The 16,828-nt window shown below is 40.8% G+C and overlaps 1 long non-coding RNA gene across 1 annotated transcript in view; it reads left to right on the top strand.

Annotated features, from left to right (window-relative positions):
* Nucleotides 1-16,828, top strand: part of LOC144044116 (uncharacterized) — a 50,875-nt gene that overhangs the window by 22,630 nt on the left and 11,417 nt on the right. Inside the window, exon 3 of the long non-coding RNA XR_013291194.1 lies at nucleotides 4,853-4,944. This is a non-coding gene — a long non-coding RNA (uncharacterized LOC144044116). The remainder of the gene's footprint in view (nucleotides 1-4,852; nucleotides 4,945-16,828) is intronic.

The following is a 16,828-nucleotide window of genomic DNA, read 5'->3' as shown; positions in this document are numbered from 1 at the left end:
GTCGTTTTGTGCAGCCTCCTTAGCTTTCCTATACTTTTGCAGCAAAATATTTTGCTTCTTTATTCCCACTTTCATCAAGCGGTGTTGTATTTAAATCACCTGCCATTGTCACTTCTCCTGTGTTCGTCTTTTTCATGTTGTTTTGATACATGTAAAACTTTGTTTTTTTCTGTAGATTGCAATGAAGTTAGAAAAAAAAAAAGTGTTTGTCTTCTTCGCTGATTCTTCTTTTATGCTTTCCGTTAACTCCTTCTGGCTGCGATACAGCGCTACTCCAGACTTGGCATATACATTATAGCCGTTAAACGTCCTCAGCGTCTTCTTTTGGACACACGCAAGTCTTGGAATGCTTCTGTGTGTACGAAATTTGTTTGAGAAACAAAGCCGGCTTTGGTTCCGTCTAGACGGGGCCTTACTCTCGTGTCTTTTGTTCAGTTCTTGTTGGTTCATTGTTTGCTTGCAGGTGTTTGTTTGCGTTTCTGAGTCTGCGATTCGTCCTGTCCTTGCCCTGGTTATTCTACCTGCCTCGTCTCCCTTTCCTGTATTTGGGTCCTTACCCACCGATCGTAACAGATGGAGTTGTATCGGGAAATATCTTTGTCGACAGAAAACCAGTTAAAATGACAATAAATAAAATTTGGCTTGTTTGCCAAGGCTGTATGTCAGGCTATAATGCTGTCACATAAATAACTAGACAACATAAGAGGTGTAACAGTGGCGCCGGTATTTATTTGAAAGTCCCTTTCTGGCAGAACTCGCCGAAGCGGGGCATTGCTGAGTCTGAAGTGCAAGTTCACACAGCTGTATAATTAGAAGCATGGTGACAGAGATAATTGCTTTCAAGGCAAAGGCGTGTCGACCTTGAGTCCCGGATGTTAAACTTCACAGTAAGATTGTCAACTTAAACTTAAACCCTCTAATCTTGCTTTGGCATTGTAAGAACATGGGGAACAAAGCTGTTTTATTTGATAATTGTGTAATGTACATAGTACCAAGCAATTAGCAGTCTCCATCTACCGTTGTGCCCTGCCGTGTCTCTTGTAGCAGTAGATTTTATCGTCCATGATGCTCATCAGAGTGAAAGAGCAGAAGAGTTATTATAACCTGGCAATAGCCAGATTGATAATTGTGATTCTCTCAAGGGAGTTCTCTACAATATCAATCTTGGACTGCTACACTGTGATTTTCTCAGAAAAGGCGGAACATGCTGTACAATACTTTAAGCTGATTGGACGATGCGGCAACTTGTGCAAGCCTACCAAACTTTTGTTTTGCCCAATCACAGCAACGGTTCGAATCCGTGAAAATCAGTGGGCTTGGTACAAGATGCAGTTTGTGAACTCACAAATACCGTGAGAATCCAGCTTGCAGTGCAAGGTTAGAATAGTTAGCTGAGTAAGCAAAAACCTTACAAAAATTGCGTGCCATTGCAAATATGAGGATGCTGGAATGTTATGTCGCTTCACAACCTGTATAAATGCCAAATACCTCTTGTCCATCCATTAGCCTATTTTATTGCAAACAACTTTCTATCTTTAGTTTGCCACTTACTGAACGTTAATTTGAGCTGTGACATTAGCCTCTGATCAGCTATTAAATACCAGTACTGCCAAAATCCATCTGGACCTTACTGCAACATGTTGAGAAGTTTACCATTCTGCTTTCTGTGGTGTCAACCCCACAAGCTTTTCCTGACCTCTAATGGAATCTTCTGTCAAGCTGCTGTTCACAGTCAAGCTGTCCGGATATCAGCTGATGGCCAATGGTCGGTGCTCCTCCGTTAACATGGCACTACTTAATATTTTAATTACCACCATGAGTTACTGTTACGTGTCATTGGGTCCTTTGAAAGGCACTTCAAAAATCTAAACTATTATTATTGTTATTAATATTATAAGAACACATTCAAATGGGCCCTCAAGATCAGTTTCTCATGGCAAATCCTCAAAATTATCATCAAATTCTGATGCCCCGCTCAAGCGAGATAAGTCATTGAATTCCTGCCTCAGATATTTAGGAAGTATGAGACCTTAAATTTGCCTAAAAATTGAGATTTCAAACCTTAATTTCAATATCGAGCATTGTGTCACGATTTACATACCTGGTGAATTTCTAGTTGATCAGGAGCTAATTCATTCCAACTTTTAGGGACCACTGCTGAGCAGTGGTAGGAAGTAATGAAGTACAAATACTATTTAGGTAATTTTTTTACAAAAAGACGAGCAAAGTTCAGTCAGCCGTGGTTGAGAGCTTGATTGATTGAGATCGTGAGGACTTTCAGTCTACCATGTTAGGTACCAAGTAAACAGCAACTAGAGAGAGTAGAGAGGCATTGAGTATGAAGTGATGGCTTAAAAAATGTAGCATATTGGGTGTCTACATGGAGATGAACTGTAGCCATGAGGGGAGCTATCCCTCTGAGAACAGTTTTGGAAAACTTTCCTGTTCCAGGCTAAAAATATAATGCTCTCCGTCGATACAATTTGCAGTTCTGGGGAAAACACTTGGCCATGTACCTTATTTGAACTTCTTGCATTTGGCCGTTCTGGCTCCCCGTAATTCTCTTTTTCCTTTTTAGTCTGGCCCACCGTCACCACCTCCCGTCGTTTGGTTGTGGCCACAAATGTAACCATACAAGTCGACAGGGATTAATCCTGGAATTAGGTCATTTGAAAATGACCCAGCTGTTCTGATTGCAGTCCCTTAGAAGTGCCCCCCGCATGCCCTCTCCCATCTCATCTCCCCTCCTCTGAAGTCCCCGCCCCAACGCCAGGCCTCCTGTGAAAGTCAAAGCCTCGACTCTTTCATCTCCGATCAGTTGCATGTGCCCCTCGCAGATCCACAGGTTTTACTGCTTAAGACCGGGCTGGCAGCAGTGATCATGCGACCGTTACCTGTTGCCCCCTAACAAATGTTAGCCTCCAACCCCCACAATGCTGGTTCCGCGCGCACACCTCCATCATCCGTCTCGGCACGCCTGTTAGCATTGATGCGCACATGCTGTTGTCATCGTGGGCCCGTCCAGCATGGTCCGTCGAGTGCGGCGAGTTGGAACTGTTAGGTCAAGTTACATCAAAGAGATCAGGAGGGATCAGCCTCTTGAAAGGGACAGGCTCTGGCTCAAATCATCAGAAACAGGCGGAGGTCCTCAATGGGAGAACAAAGCAACGATCACCATCCATAAAGCATTTATGTTTCATGGAGGAGTTCCTTTAAATTCTTTTCAATTGAGAGCACAAACCATACAAAACAAGAATGGAACAAAGAAGGTTGGGGATTGTAGTAATCGTTCATAATGTTTAGTAAATAGAGTAATTATTCAGTCTATAACGGAAGATATAATGCAGTAGAAAGCAGATATGATAAATGATAAATTTAGTCTTTGAAAGGTTCATATGAAGTCAGTCATTTAAAAAACGTTGGACCACTGAATGTGCAATTAAGACTATTCAGTCCAAAATGGTAGATTATGTCCCCTTAAAAAGCATTAGAATGGCAAGGTCATTTCATTTGTTGTTGTTTTTTTTTTCTATATGTATAATAAAGACACTTGGATTTCCAATCAAAAGATGAATATCAGACAAAAATTTAGAATTCCAGTTTTTATTTCATGGTATTATATCTCCATATGTTAAACAACTGAGGACAGATTATGTTTTCTTTGAACCCACTCGCTTTTCAAGTGAGCACAAGTATTGGAACGGACATTATTAAATTAACTTACTGGTAAGTACATAACATTTTATATTTGGTGGCATAACACTGCAATAACTGCATCAAGCCTGCGACCCATTGACTTCCCCAGACTGTTGCATTCCTCATTTGAAATGCTTTTCCAGGCCCTCGACTTCGGCCTCTTTCAGTACTTGTTTGTTTTTGGGAGTTTCTCTCTTCAGGAGGTAAAATGTATCCTCTATTGGGTTAAAGTCTGCTAATGGGCTTTGACAGTCTAAGACCTTCCCCTGTTCCCTCCTGATGAAGTCCTTTGTTGTGTTGGTAGTGTGTTTTAGGACATTATCTTGTTGCATGACGAAGTTCTCCCAATTCGTATGATCGGAAAAAGTTCAGAAAAAAAAGTATCCAGCTTGACAATGAATAAAATGGCTTAAAGCATTTTGGTCCCTGACCCACAGTTTAGGAAACCCTGATCTTTTTTTATTTTATTTTTTATAAATACTGTTCTTTAAGAAGACGTTGATCTGTTGCTTATGCTCAAGCACTTAAAGGCCATCCGCTCTCAGGAACACTTTGAGCTTCTGTTCTATGTCACCTCGGGGCTGAACTCCGGATGCAGGTCCCCTTAATTTCACGTTGAAGCTGTTGTCAAAAGCCACCCAAAATAAACATGTACAGAGATTCCGGGTGTTAACGCACCGTTGAGCTGCTTTCATGTGCCCTCACCACATGTCCCTGACACTAGCCCAAGAGATGCTGGATGACCTTGATCCTACTTAAATCAAGAGGTGCCATCTAAGATGTGCATGCAAATGGGGAGTACGATAGAGTAAGTGAGGCAAGAGACATCTGTCGAGCAGGCTCTCATTTCGTAAGAGGGGACCATCTATTGGTTGCAGATGATGCCCCCATCTTGATAGGAACCATCTCTTTCAAGACCGGACAGTTTGCATTAGGAGTCTCTGCGGTCAACTGTTTGTTGTTCATGGATCCATAATAGCTGCTGTTGCCTCTAAACAGCACAGCTTTTCTCCGAGGGCCTCATGTAGAAAAATGGAAGGATGCAAGGGCCACTTTATTGTTCAACTTGAACTAAGCAAACAAGATGAAATCAATTAATCAAAACAATTATCTATAAAGTCATACACCAATCCGAGTCATTCTCTCAACTCTTCAGAGTCAATACTCATGGAAGGACCATCAATCCATGACTGGCGGCGCCCGTCTGCTGATGAACGAGATGAGACAGGAGGAGATGCTGTCACGTATGTAAGTATTCTCCTGCAATATGAAAGCCGTGTGCCGGGTCAGGTTATATCCTTTTCGTTTAAATAAGTAATAATAAATAACTAGAGCTGTGAGCAGTTATGAAGGGCCCTTTGGGGTATTAGCACACTGAATTAGATTTTTTTTTCTAAATTTTTTATTTTATGGCACAATAAACCTTTACATATGGATTTTGTCTTTTTATCAGGCCTGATGTGTATTCAAAATTTCATGAGTTTCCACACGTTTAGACCGATAAAATCAGTATAATTCTTGACGACCAGCGCATTGCCACAGCAACAAAATTCAGCAAACTAAAATGTTTTGCTTTTACTTTTCATCAGTGATTGCCACTCAGGCCCTAACAACAGCTGCGAGCAGCTATGTAGGGACCTCGCAGCCCTGGCCACTTAGGGGTACTGGCACATTGGAATCTTATGAAAATGGAACAATAACCGTTGCATATGTATTTTTTTTTTTGTGCTAGTCATGATGTGTATTCAGAATTTCATAAGTTCACGCATGTTTAGACCACCCAAATCAGCATATTCTTTCTTGGCAAACAGCGCATAGCCCCAGTAAAACAAGCACAGATTCAAGTCAATCTGAGAAAATCTGTGGGAGGAGTTCTTTAAAATGTGACCTCTATAATAGGCCAAAAATAGGACAAAATTTGAAAGTAAATCTAAAATGACGGACTTTCTGTTGAGTTTAACATATGGCTCCAAGAGACCTGTTTTTAGGTCTTGGACTGTTTCATATGCCTCCAACTTTTCATAAATCTAAGTGAAACGTACAGCCCGGGCAGCTTTGTAATCTTGTAGGGGGCGTTAATGAGTCATTCTTGAATAATCGTACAATAAACTATTAAAACGATGATTATTTTGCCAGGCCTGAATTGTGTGTAAATTTCATGAGTTTTCGTCCATTTGAAGACCAAATGCACGAAGTGCCTCTCACTGTTCAACATTCAACAAGGAAACGGTGAGAACTGAATTGATTGCAACGTCCATTCGTCTGTTACGTTTGTAGCGAGAGGCGCATCGTGCATTTTTATCTGGTAAAGACATTCGTGGTCCCCCCATAAATAAATAAATCCAGTGAAATTGTATTGTTTGTTTTCCCTCTATTCCTTACCTACACTAGTTTTGTTGTGAAGTAGCACAAACAGCTGAGCATAAATTAGCCAAATGGCCACCTAATTTGCTAGTTTAACGCTATACGCTAATCAATAATAGATAACGCGATGACCACCACAGGGTACAACTATATGACGGTGAAAGGAAACTCTCTGGTTCATGCTTTGAAAAGCTTTGGACTTTGGATCATTGTAATTTGATTTGTGGGGATTATTTTGACTTCAAAACGTGATGAACTGTCGTTTGTGTCTGGGTTTTATTATGCTAGTAGTCACAGGCAAAATCAATCCAATACGTCGTTGGTGGTCGAAGCATTTGCATTGAGCTACATTGTGGAAATATCAGAAATGTCCGGATGTTTGGAATTGTTAATTGCCTGTGAAAAATAGCCTTTTGCCTTCTGGTAATGACAACAGTCCGTCCTATTCATTCTCATGCTCTTGATCTGTTTGGTCTATTTATTTACTAATTATAGCATAATGCCTAGAAAGGAGAAGCTGAAAAGGGAAAAAGAAAAGGAGCTATACAGCAAGCAGCCAATGGAAGCATCCATCTGCTCTCTTGGATGAAACCAGACACATGAAGATGAAAGTCAGAGTCAAGGCCTGAGAGAGTCATGTTAACAAGTAGCACCTTTTAAAGCTCCCATTTTAAATTTGAATTGTTCCTTAAAATAAATTTTATTGAAAAATCTTAAAAGCTGTTCAATTTTTTTTAAGTGGTTTGTACTAAATCAGCAGGCATGATGAAACAATTATTAGCCATTATTTTGTACAAACCCTAACTGTAAGTTACTTCTATGCTACAAGTCTTGCAGTCATGTTGCCCTAATGGGCTGTTATTAAAACTAGATGTGGGAAATTATTATTAGTATTGTTATTATTATTATTATTATTTGTGTGTGTAATCTTGTTGTTTTTTTGAGCTTGTATTGACAATTCCAAACATCCGGACATTTCTGACACTTCCCCAATGCAACGCAATGCCAATGCTTCCTTTATTAAGGTGAAAGCAAACGGTGGATTAGAATGCTTTTGCCTGTGACTATCATACAAGCCACACCGATTGTTTTAGTAGTCAAACAACATCTCATCACATTTTGAAATCAAAATAATCCTCACAAATCAAATTGCAACGATCCAAAGTCCAATGCTTTCCAATGTGCGGATAGATTTTGTTCCACAAAAAAACTAATTGACTGCAATCTTGACTAATGACGTCATCTCGGAATTGTCAATAAGGTATTTCATATGCGCAAAAGTGCCCTTTTTCCCCTGGAGCACTTGCCCCCCAAAATGTCTGTGCACCACTGATATGAAGTATCAGCGCTATAGAACGATATGCCTACAACAACATGCTAGTTGACCAGTGTAAGATGTGAACGGTCACTGTGTCACCACGCCACTTTAACAAAAGTAACTAGACAGAAGTAACAGCCCAAAGGTAGGTATAAAATCTTCAAATGAAAATCGTCACTTTAATGTGTTTCGTTTTCGTGAAAATTACCGACCAACATTATATTAGCAGTCATCTAGACCACACCGGATTGGTAGCAATGATCATAGTATAATAATAGTAAAAGTAAATCTTAACTTTCTACAAAAACTGCTCATCTTTCTGCCCATTTTGAGGTCTCCGCATGTCAACCACCGTTTAAGTTGTTCCAAAGTGTGTTTGTTGATTGAACCATGTTGAAATTTCATGCCTGGGACGTCGTTCTCTTTCAAAACTCTACTATAACTATTAGTAAAACGTGATGTCATTTGAGATCAACCCTATTCCAGTTTAGTTCAACATTTTAATGGTCCATGGTGTTGCATTGGGAAGACTCCATGGATGCAGAGTCAGAATTCAAACATTTGGTGACAGTTTTGGTGAAAATTCGTCATCTCTATACACTCTGAGCTGGCCCGGTGGCCGCCATTGCTACATGCTGTGTCTCATTATCTTGGACACTTTCTTAACACCGAGCAGCCGTTTTCTTTTATCCCGACAGCCGAAGGATGAAGCTACTGTAATCAAAGAAGACAAAGATCAGTGCCAGCTTTTGTACTATCTGCTTTGATGTAATTTCTTTGGGCGGGGGTGTACAGCAGCTGACGTCGTTTGCCAAAAGAGCAACCGTCGTCGCCAACTGTCTGACAGGCGGCTTTTCATCAGCCTGACATCATTCTGCTACTTGATTACTTTCCGTGGGCTCTTCCAGGCCTGTGATTTCTTTTTTTCTTTCTTTTTTATTCTCCTCAAAGTAATCCTAAACCATCATTGCCGTCTTCTCACCATCTGACACACACCTTAGCATGTTTTGCGTACACATAATATTTACAGTCAAAGTTAGTGTTGTTGTACCTGAACAAGTTCAATGAACAAAAGTTTATGAACTTCTTCATATTTTGGGTGATCGTAAAATGAACATAGTGTATTTATGCCTGACAAACTTTTTTTGTGAACATGCTCATTCTGATGTCTGTGAATGGTGTTTTTTTTCCCCAAGGGTGACACGTTTCGTTCAAATTCCAGTAGAAATCCTGGCTAAACACTGTAAACAAGCCTTCATATGTAAGGGGATCAACACCTTATTTAACAAATAGCGACCCCAGCCACCAAGATTTGATAGCCGCATAATTTAAAGCTTGGCAAAAAAAAGTTAATGGATATAACCTCAGTCAGGAAATCTGACCGGCAACCGGTTCAGCCTGTACACCGCACACGACGCAATTTCTGCTTCCGGTTTGCTATGCTACACTATGCGGTGCTTGTTCAAGAGACAAACTCCTTTTTTCTAAATTTCCCCCTACCCACTTTCCACGTTTTCACTTTTTTACTTTCGAGCCTATTTTTTTAACCTTCATAAATAGAGACTCGTCAATTTTTGCTGTCTGTGGCTGTACCACTGTACTTTAGCTGCCTGACTTGTGAACCGCCTTCACTCTCAGATTCTCTGACTACTACAGTATACATGACTATGGCTTCATGCAATGTAAGTACGGCTTCATGCACCAACTGCATCCTTCTCACAGAGAGGCTGTCCCTGCTAGGGGGACGTGTCCATCAACGAGAACAGACTCATTTGGTAACTATAGATGTGGTGGACACAACAGTTTGCTTGGGTTGTAGCAGACCTACTAGTCCAGCTGAGCTCTTGCACCCCTACGCACCTGCCCGGTGCATCAGGTCAGCAGACCGGACAAAATTGCAGGTACAGAGGACAAAGCAGAGGCTTAGAGGGGATCGAGCATTTGCAGTTGCCAGTCCCTCCCTTTGGAACAACCTTCCACTCAATATTAGGCAATCTCCCTCTCTAGCTCCCGCATTTTAGTTATAGATGACTCCATCACTCATAACATTAAGCTTAAGAATCCAGCCACAGTAATGTGTATTCCTGGGGCCAGTGCACCCGACATTAGCTAACCAAGCTAACCTGAATGATCTGGCACGCACCAAGTCTAGAGAACACCAGGGAGATGCACACAACACTAGCCAATCTGACATACTGTAGTCATACATGACGGCTCCAATGACACGAGGATGAGGCAATTAGAGATTACAAAGAAGAATATAGCTAGGATTTTTTATCTCTCCAGAAAGATGAGTCGGCATCGAGTAATTCTCTCTGGTTCCTTACAAATGGCGTGCAAACTTGAGGTGTCGTCAAGATAGCTTGCATAAATATAAAGAAGCTCTCCTTTTAGCAAAAACTAATTATCTCTCCAGAATTATTGGTCTTAATAAAAATAACCCTAAATACTTATTTGATACAGTAGCAATGTTAACGCAATAGCAGCCGACGTCACAGAGCTCCCCGCATTCAGCTCATGATTTTATGCCATTTTTTACACAAAAGATCCAGTTTATTAGAGATGAGATTATGGGCTCTGTGCCTAAATCTCAGTTAAATCGTACAATTTCTGATGTTAATAGTGACAGTTAGGTTAATAATTGTCTGACGACTTTCTCATTTCAATAAAATATCGCTTGAAAACCATACACCAATGATTAGTGCGGCGAAACAAACAACTTTTTTGCTTGACCCGCTCCTGGGCAAACTGGTTAAAGAATTGTTTACTATTTTAGGACCTTCCGTTTTAAATATTACAAATTTATGACTCTACTGGCACTGTTCCAGTAGCTTTTAAAACTGCTGTTATTCAACCTCTACTTAAGCGACCTAAACTCAACGCAGAAAGTCTCTGTAAAAATAGGCCGGTATCAAATCTACCGTTTATTGCAAAAATACTTGAAAAAGTTGTCACGCAACAGCTGAACGATTACATGGCCACTAACAATCAATATGAACCTTTTCAGTCGGGATTCAGGGCTGATCACTTAAATGAGAAAGTTATACCTAATATTTTATCCAAAAATTACATCACCATGATGTCAAAGGTAATATTTAATCATTATATGCCTATAGTTAACTACGGAAGGGCTTGAAATACCAAGATGCATCTTCTTTAAGTTTTTCCTTTCTCTCTTGTGGTTTGATCAGGGGATGTCGTTAATATTTGTCAACTGTGGGCATGTAAAGCTGGGCAACACAGAGGGTACATTTCCACACACATTCCTTCATATCCATTCCATTTAGTCTACAAACAGGACATCTCACCACCATTCCCACTTCCCTAACAGTTGCAGTAGCACGACCGAGGGTGCACACTCAGTTGTTCTACTCTAGTTTGAAGCATATCCACTGAGCATTTTTCGGTCTAAAAGATGTCTTATAGATGTCTAAATGGTGCTTAGACGTCTAGGCTTAAAACAGTCTACAAATGGTCTAAAAATGAAAAAAAGATAAAAAAGTTTTTTAGACGTCTAACAGACGTCTACGTCCAGAGCCCTCGTCTATTTCTAGACATTTAAATAACCGCTAATAGACGTATATTTATAGACGTATTAAGTTAGACATTTTCTCAACATTTATCTTTATATCAATTGTATACGCCTTGTCTAATCTTAGACATTTAAATAACCGCTAATAGACGTCTATTTATATTTATATATATATATATATATTGCTAGGTGTTTACTTTTATACCAAATTTTTAACTTAAAAAATAAATAAATACTAAACATATATACATTCATTGTTCATAAAACAAAGTAAATTGCACATTTTAATTACATCATCAGATCATCGTTACAGCAAATACAAACCTACTTTTAGGCGTCCCACTCCTTGAGATCACACTGGGCTCACTATTGGGTATTTAAAAATAATAATAATAAAAAAAAGTTAAACATCTAAATTACATCTTTGCCATGCCATCAGATCTAATCTCAACTTTGTTATCTCTATTTACTGTTTGATCCTTTTTTTCCTTTTTTTTTTTTTTTTAAATAATAGACACGGCTATTTTTGAAAGCCGACCGCTGACATCTGCAAAAATACTGCCATTATTTATATCACAGCTTTTGGTTTTAGATCTCCGAGATACATTGTAAGAAAATATTCTTTGCACTGGAGTGCAAATATTTGTTGATGAAAAATTACACACTTCTGAATCACTCTTGCGATCACTGCTGCACAAATATTACCTTGTGGGGTACTGGCTGCGGCCAGTGTGAAGTAGAAAAGGCAATTAAATCACCTTTTCCCCCCTTCTTTTTCTTAAACACTCTCACCATTGTGATCATTTAATCCAATTGTTACCCTGTACAGTAGTATGGATGAGACTGCGTCTATCTCATCCTGTGAGATAAATAAATTGCATAAATTACATATCTAACTTGCAAAGCAGTCAAACACTACACTACACTTCTTGTGATACGTAACATGCTGATGTGTGTGCGCCATTGATTACCTGCTGGAAGACAAAATAGAAATCATACTTGCAACATCATAGTCACGTTTGATATACTGTTCAGCATGCTGTATAAGCCGTTTAGCTAATAACTTGTGTACTTTGTCCTCCTGCTGCACATCAGTGTGTTGTGGATGACCTAAGATAGAAATTATAAATAATAGCTTTGTATACATTAATATTGAGAAAGGCTGAGATTTATATGTGCATTAACTAATCACCAATTTGGATAAAGGGGAATGGTTTGAAATCAGAGAAGATAGTAAATCAATTCATAATGTACAATATTATTTAATATATTCTAAAAAAATTAAAATAAATAGTAGCATCTTAACTCTTTGACTGCAAAAAACGTTAAATAACGTTTAGTAAAATCCTACGGAGGACTGCCAAAGACGTTAAAAGACGTTCACTATGTTTTTTTTTGGGAAACGGGTGGAGGAAAGCCTTGAATGGCTTAGAAAGCAAAAATGGCGACTGGTTGCAAGCAGCTCACGCTTGAGCATTTTTTTCAAAGACGAAAAGCATCGACCAATGCTAAAGAGCACATTGATGACGACGATGAAGATGATGGTGACTCCGAGGTTGACGCCGAAGTTAGAAGTGTTGACGCGGCGGCTATGATCAGGTCATAAAGCCTCACCGGCTAGCGATGCTAACGCTGGAAAACGCGGAGCACAACCGAGCACTTCTGCACAGGCGGACGTTCAATCGGACGATGAAGAGTACCCCGAGTCCAATGCATATTCATCGGAGGAGTGGGTACAGTCTGATCACGGAGAAGACACTGGTTCTGGACTACGATGCCACCACGAATGGAGTGGATAAGATGGATCAGAACATCTCTTACCACCCGGTATAGGAACTGAAGGACATGAGGAAGCCAGACGTAACACCACCGTAACATCACCGTATCACGATCCTGAGAGTAGACTTGATGGCAACTTGGCCAAACACACACTGCAGTATATACTTGCTATTCCCCGGAAAAAAAGGCCGGCAAGAAAGTGTAGCGTCTGCACGCGAAGAGGTAATCGCAGTGAAACTAATCTGTTGTGCAAATCCTGCTGCGTCCCCTTGCACGCAGGGGAGTGTTACAAAAAGAAAAACTGGATTTGAAACATCCACACAATTGTAAAGAGTACCACGGTTGCACACTTTTGTAAATAGTTTGCCAAATTGTTTTGTCAAATTGTTACACTGTTGAATGTAAATAAACATAATTTGCTATCAAAAACCACTTTTTCATTGTTGGTGGTAGTGTTTTACAGAAGTAAAGCACTGTTTAGGTGTTTGTGGCATCATTCATGGAAAAAAAAGGTGTCAAATTCACTAGAGTGCATGAAATAATATCGTTTCACAAAAAGCTTGATTTCTCCGTATTTTGTTTCTTAACAGAGCATTTGGGTGAAAGTAACCATTTTCTATTGTTGATTACTGAAAAACGGAATAAGGTAGAAACAAACTTTTTTGTGGACCTTGAAAGATCAGTCAAAATGCTTAAATCGGCTGGCACCCACAGCATCCCTCACTGAAAACGTCTGGCAGTCAAAGAGTTAAACAGCTGATGTACAAGCCATAATCATTACATACATAAAAAAAAATTGGAGCAAGCAAGAAATAAAAAGCTAACTAACTCCCTAACCCCCTCCCCCCTTTAACCTTAACGTTTGTGTGTCAGAAGCACTTCTTAATTTAAAAAATAAATAAAAAATTAAAGAAAACACCATGATTGATTGAAACTTAACCGCAAGCTAAGATAGCGGGTATCTTACAAACGGATGATCAATTAAATGAACAAACATTTCAGGACTAAACATTTCAATAACGTGGCTTTAAGCACTCACCTATAGGCAGCCCTTCTCTGTCTTTGAGAAATTGTTTTTTGTTTTCGAAGCAATAGTTGTCGAAGAGGACTACAAATCAAAAGTTTGCCCCCGATGACTGTTGGCACTTCACTTCTTCTTTTTCTTCCTTCAGGTTGACCGGAAGCTTAAACGCGTTACTGCCTCCTAGTGGTGGGGAGGTATCATATAGTTAGGGTTGCCACCTTGGATTTGTGAATAAAAGGGACACCTGACCAAGCTCGGGCACTTAACAGTCAAGCCTGAAATTATTCATACCCCCGGCAAATTTTGACTATGTGGACATTTTAGCATGACAAAATCCCAAAACACACACCAAAAGTGGTTAAGAAATGGTTTGCGGACGAAAATATTAATGTTTTACAGTGGCCCAAACAGTCCAGACTTGAATTCAGTTGAAAATCTGTGAAGGGAACTAAAGATCATGGTGATGAGAAGAAGAGCTCATCGCTAAAGATGAATGGGCAAAAATATCAGCAGTTGTGCAAAACAATTGATCAGCAACTACAGAATGTGTTTTATGATAATACTTTTTCTGTAAGGCACAAGGGCTTAGCTTTCAGACACCATTGGAATTTTTATTTAAATTGTTCAGATAGCACAAATGGTGCCAGAGGTAATCCGAAGTGCACCTATGGAAATGTGCCGCCCCGGCGGCACGCTCGGTAACAAAGCGTTTCAGTAGCACAGGGGACATTTTCAAACTACAGAATTTAGGAAATCAAATCAGCTTTTGGCATTCTTCCTAAAAAACGGGCCAAATTGTGTCAATTCTGTGAAAAGCGGGACAGGTGGCAACTCTACATACTGTACAGTTATAAAGACCTGCTGACGGTACATGACAATCTCGTACGCACATATGTGTTGTGTGTTTCATCACATTTATTTATGAAATTTGTAGGGTCATTTGTATTTTCAACTCTGTGTCCAGAGTATAACATTTAAAACAAACAAGCAAACAAACTATAATAAAATGAAAGAAAAATATCTAGTGACCATAGAATGTCTAATTCAGAATATATGGTTGTACAAGCTCTTTTCAAGGCAAGTGCCACAAATTAAATTACAAATTATTACAGCAGTGCTTGTAGTATGTTTAGGAGTACAGACAGTACAGTATCACATTAATCCAGAGTTCAACACAAGCTGTGGTGTCTCAGTCTGAACACTGGGTGGTAGGTAACCCTTTAGCCAACGGATATTTTGAACACAAACAGCGTAGCAGCACATTCGAGACCGACAAATAACAATACTCACAGTCACAGCTATTCACGGCTAATATTACAGCTGCTTACTGAGTCGCAGTAGTTGTGAAACTATTGTTCTAAGTTTGTGTCTGCATGACTGTAGTATACTGCCTCGCGGTGTCTATGGTGGACAGACCAGAAGGAACAGCACATGAAGTATTAAATCATGACGCACAAACGGTTTTATTCTTTTGAATTGTCATGTAAAAAAAAAAAAAAGTAAGTAGTTAACAGGAGATCCTGCGTGAGTGTGTTCCTTGTGTTTGTGTGGCTGAAAAGTGCATTGGCGACTGTGGCTCTCCTTGTGATGATTGAGCAGGCAGGGTTTCTACTTCGTGTTTTTATTCCAAACTTGTTAGCCAGAGAAGACTCTTAGCCAGGGCCAGTATTGCCCAATTTTTTGTGAATAATGTCAGGGCTTCCTCCCCATGAACCCTGCCCATTTGTTCCCTGTTTGTGTGTATGTTTGCGTGAGAGAATCACACTGCTGGGCGAGGTGGAGGAAACACAGCTGGAGCAGGAGCCAGGTGCACGTAATTACAATCAGCAGCCTACAAAAGGCAGTACTGGACTTCACTTCAGCGCCAGATCAACTCTAACTGTCACACAGTCAGTTGCATCCAGCTTATTGCCTGCCTTTATTAATACACTCTTTGCCTAGATTTTCTGCACCTGCCAAAGCTGTACCTTTGCAGCCTGCCGAAGCTAACTCGCCTGGGGATCGCCTGCTCCCTACCCAGACTCGACCCCCTCTTGGTTCTCCCGCTCACATCACTCCACTCATTAAAAGACTCGCAAGTGACTCCGTTTGCCTCCCAAGTCTGCACTCTGGTTCTCATCCCACGCCTTCGAACCCTAACAGTTTTGATCTGGCCAAAAATGGACCCCGCAGATACGGACCCTGTTCGCCACGCTCAGAACGCACAAGGAGTTCTATTGGAACAGCACGACCAAGCCCTTCACCTCCCCCTTGGCAAAGTAAAAGAGTTCTATGAATCACTCGCCTCCATTCAGAGCCAGCTAGCAGCACCGCAAGTAGCCAGACAGAACACCTCCTCATTCATGCACGCACCTGCTTTCGCCTCACCCTCATTAGAGTCATTAGAGAGCCCTTCGTGCCTCCTCCCATTCCCTACAACAGAGACCTGCGGTCTTGCGGGCTTTTCTGGTGCAATGTTCGCTGGTTTTCGAGCAGCAAGCACACACTTATAGTTCAGGCAGAGCTAAAATAGCTTACCTGGTCGGCTGTCTTCGGGGAGCCGCGCTAGCTGAGTGGGAGCGTCAATCAGCAGTGTGTTCAAATTATTCCAACTTCATAGAGGAAATGCACAAAATATTCGATCACCCAGTACGAGGCAGCCAAAAGACTGTCGCTCTGTCAAGGCCCCCGTAGCGTGGCGGAATCCTCAGTTGAATTCCGAACCCTTGCCACCGAGAGTGGGTTCAACAATGAGAGCGCTTCAAGAAGTATTCCTCCGCGCTCTCAATGAGTCCCTAAAAGACGAGTTGGCCTCCCAAGACGAACCATCAAATCTCGACCAACTTGTCGACTTAGCCATAAAGATTGATTGGCGTTTTGGAGAGCGTCAGAGACAGCGACGATCAGCCCCGCCGACTAGGCCAAACTCTCCTCCGCGCGCAACCCAGTCAGCCAATTCAGCTCCCGACTCAAGTCTTGCCCGCCTCTGACGCTACAGAACCCATGCAATTAGGAAGCGCCAAGCTTTCATTTGAGGAGAAGTCGAGGAGATGCAGTAATTGTCCATGCCTGTACTGTAGGCAAGGCGGTCACTTTATGCATGCATGTCCCGTCAGGCCAGCAAAAGGGCAGGCTC

Source organism: Vanacampus margaritifer, chromosome 2 (genome assembly GCF_051991255.1).
Source record: "Vanacampus margaritifer isolate UIUO_Vmar chromosome 2, RoL_Vmar_1.0, whole genome shotgun sequence".
NCBI lineage: Eukaryota > Metazoa > Chordata > Actinopteri > Syngnathiformes > Syngnathidae > Vanacampus > Vanacampus margaritifer.
The sequence above is the reverse complement of the archived record's forward strand: the minus strand, read 5'-3'. Positions and strand labels throughout refer to the sequence as shown.